General features: G+C 35.0%; 1 pseudogene; it reads left to right on the top strand.

Moving 5' to 3' along the window:
- On the top strand, positions 1–2112 carry LOC133199259 (uncharacterized; annotated as a pseudogene).
- Positions 2113–3419: the final 1307 nt, after the last annotated feature.

The following is a 3419-nucleotide window of genomic DNA, read 5'->3' as shown; positions in this document are numbered from 1 at the left end:
ATGACGACATTGCAGCGTTCTTTAAAACGACAGCGTGTTTTTCGAGAGAGGAGTCAGCCACTGGACTCGCTAAATGACACAAACCAAAATTCCAGATACCGTTTTCCGCGGAGGATCATTTTTAGTTTGATTGATGGTGTGGACGAACAAATACGATCCTCTACGAAAATGTCCCATGTCATCCCTACTCAGCTGCAGGTAATATTTATCAACATTGAAAATGAAAGCATCCATTGCATGTTTGGATGCCACATCCTGTGACAACGGGAGTTTCTAAAGGAAAAATCGTTCGGTCAAGAAAACAAAATTCCGGCAAAAGTACAGCATAGATATAGTACGATCACATACATGCATCAACATCAAGGAATAAATGTAAAGCAAATCAAAAAAAAAAAAAAAAAAAAAAACAACAACCTTATGTCGATTAACATTTAGGAATATATAAATCCCATCATTTTCTAGTAGATACATTTATAGCTATTAGTGCGTCTTCTTATATATACATGTACTTATACGTACGTTATTTAGTGTAGGTGTTTTTTTTTAAACAAGGTTTAATGACAAGTGGTATTTTTTCAAAAACTAAAATATCCTAAAAATGACTTTAATGTTGATTCAATACTTGTATTTTTATCTTTTATCATCCGGAAGAAGGCAGCATCTTAAGGGGGGGGTGTCAGTAAAAGCATTTAATAAGTATCATACGAGTAGTGGTTTTGTGGAGACTCACAATAGGGAAGGACCGATAAATTAGAGGTTTCAGACAATTTTTTGTCACAACCTCATCTGACCAACTTAAATCTGTACTACCTGACAATTTCTTAGTTTTTTTTTTCCCGAGTCCAGTGGTTCTGGATATGATTTTTATAGAAAAGAGCATTTATTTATTTCTAATTTAGAGCCCAGAACAGAAAATTATGAAATTATAACAATGATAAGGAAAAGATATACCAATGAAAAGTATGACAATAAGTAAATAACACTGCTCATTTCAACAATACTTTTGTGCTATTTCAGTTAAAAGGAATATAAAATATTAAAGTCTATGACTACTATAACATGTTATCATTTATAAATTTGCCAAAAAAAAATTAAGAGTTGCCATGTTTTCAGTATTGAGTAACCAAAAAAGTTTTTGTTCATTATCTAAAGCTGAGAAATTTGGAAATTTACTATTAATTAACGGAAATATTTCTTTTGTTTTATGGTCATATTTTTTATATGTTATCCAAAAATGAGTTTCATCATCTATACTTCTATAGCATATCGATCTTTTCTAGGGATGTTGGTAAATCTTCCCACTTTGATTTGCACCCCGTGACAGGAAATTCTTAATTTACATAGAGATTTTCTCTGCTCCAAATTTTTAACTACTGATAAATAATTCTCATAACCCTAATTTTGTTCCGAGTTACACATATGTACTTAATTTGTCATCAGTATAGCTTTACTGACTTGTATACCAATTCTTTACCTAATAATCTAATAAGGTTTTATGACAGACTGACTTAAATTTATGCTTCCCATAACAAATTACTTCATCTATTACCCCACAAGAATGTTACTATTTTTAAAAATTATCTCCCCTTCATCCAAGTTTGTTCTGTGGCAAGTTTGATCGAAATTGACATAATTTTTCTTTCAAACCTCACGTATTAAGTACTTTATTGTCTCCTGCAAAAGCTGACTTCTTCTCCATAGTAGGAGGCATCCATGGTATTTCGAAGTCATCAGTCTCCGTCCTATTACCAACGGTGTGCCGAGTACTTTCTGATCACCTAGACAACGTAAAGTTCCCAAAGTCTACAAACTAAGACAGATTAAGAAAAAGTTTTACAGCATCGCCCGATTGCCCAACATTGTGGAGGTCATTGACGAAACTCTAATTCATATTAAGGGTATGACTAGTGATGAAGAGCATATGTATGTTTCTAGAAAGAACTTTCATGCACTGAACATACAGGGAGTGGTGGACGCAGACATGAGGTATACCTCATATGTACACAAATTTTATTGTTTTGCCATTTTTTAAGATTATATCATTTTTGAAACTCTATCCATTTATATTATAAATTTTGGATTGACAGATTCCGCAAACCAGAAATGTGGTGAAAAGTACCTTTGGATTGCTCAAGTCCAGATTTAGGTAGTGTACATTATTATGTCACTGATGTGATTGTAAATGCTATTACGAAACACTGTTTGATAATGTCCCTCAACATCAAATGTTGCAATGTGATATTCAGCATTGTAGATGCCTTCACATTAGCGGGGGATGACTTCCCTTTAATCCTACTAAATGCTGAATTGTCTTTGTGATTTCAAAAACCGTCACGGTAGCTCAGTCGGTAGACGCTTGCTAGTGAGTTCGAATCTCGGCCGCGACTGACCTAAGTCAATAAAGAATAGGTAGCAAATGTTCCTTCGCTAAGCGCTCGGCACTTTGAAGTGAAAGTTGCGGATCATTCGGATGAGACCTTAAAAACCGAGGCCCCGTGTCACTGTAAGCGTTGACACGATAAAGAACCCTCACTGCTTAATGGCCCTGAGTGCCGAGTAAAGGTCTAAATTTGAAGCCCTTCACCGGTATATGATGACGTCTCTATATAAGTGAAAAAATCTTGAACGGGGCGTACAACAATCAATCAATCAATCTAAGTTGTCGATACCTTCACGGTAGCTCATCGGTAAAGCGCTGTCTCTGTGATCGGAAGATCGTGTGTTCGAATCACGGCCTCGACTGACTTAAGTCGATAAAAACAGGTAGCAAAATATAAAAAAATAGGTATCAATAACAACATTCAAATTGAATCTCTGATTCTCTTCAGAATTGACTATCCCCTTCAGAAAGTTTTCAAATGAAATGAAGTTATCATTTATCTTCCAAGTAACCATAACCTGCTTTGTTACCAAATCCCGCTATACTGTTACGAAATCCCGCACAAGTTACCATTTTACGCTTTACGTTACAAAATAACGTTCTTGGTTACAATTTCACAATTTAGCTTTGTTTTCCTAAACTACGAAAGCAAAGAGGATAATCTTATTTTATTTTATAAACGTTAATGTTCTGGACCCAATGAGAATGTTATTCTTCTTAAAAAATCTAAAGAAAGGTTTTTAATTAACCCCCGTTACCATGTCTCGATCTTTGAGTTTCCAAATACCGTTGGAAAGTTTAGGGTTGACAGATCTTACATTTGCTTTGAATTTGCCTTATGAATTATGTTTGTGCATTTGTGTTTTCTAGAAATCAACAGCGAAATCTCTAGCGCAAGCCTCTCTTTAATTAAATGGAGGGACAATCGCCTAAACGAATGGTTGGAAAACCAGTCCCAAACAGTTGTAAACCTTAAAGCGACTAAGGCACGTAAGAGGGAACCAAAAGTTGTGTCACTGCCTAAAGGGAGAAAAATTGA

The sequence above is a fragment of the Saccostrea echinata genome, unplaced genomic scaffold (genome assembly GCF_033153115.1).
Source record: "Saccostrea echinata isolate AGI-Se365-2 ecotype Australia unplaced genomic scaffold, CSIRO_AGI_Sech_v1 ptg000033l, whole genome shotgun sequence".
Taxonomy (NCBI): Eukaryota; Metazoa; Mollusca; class Bivalvia; order Ostreida; family Ostreidae; genus Saccostrea; species Saccostrea echinata.
The sequence above is the reverse complement of the archived record's forward strand: the minus strand, read 5'-3'. Positions and strand labels throughout refer to the sequence as shown.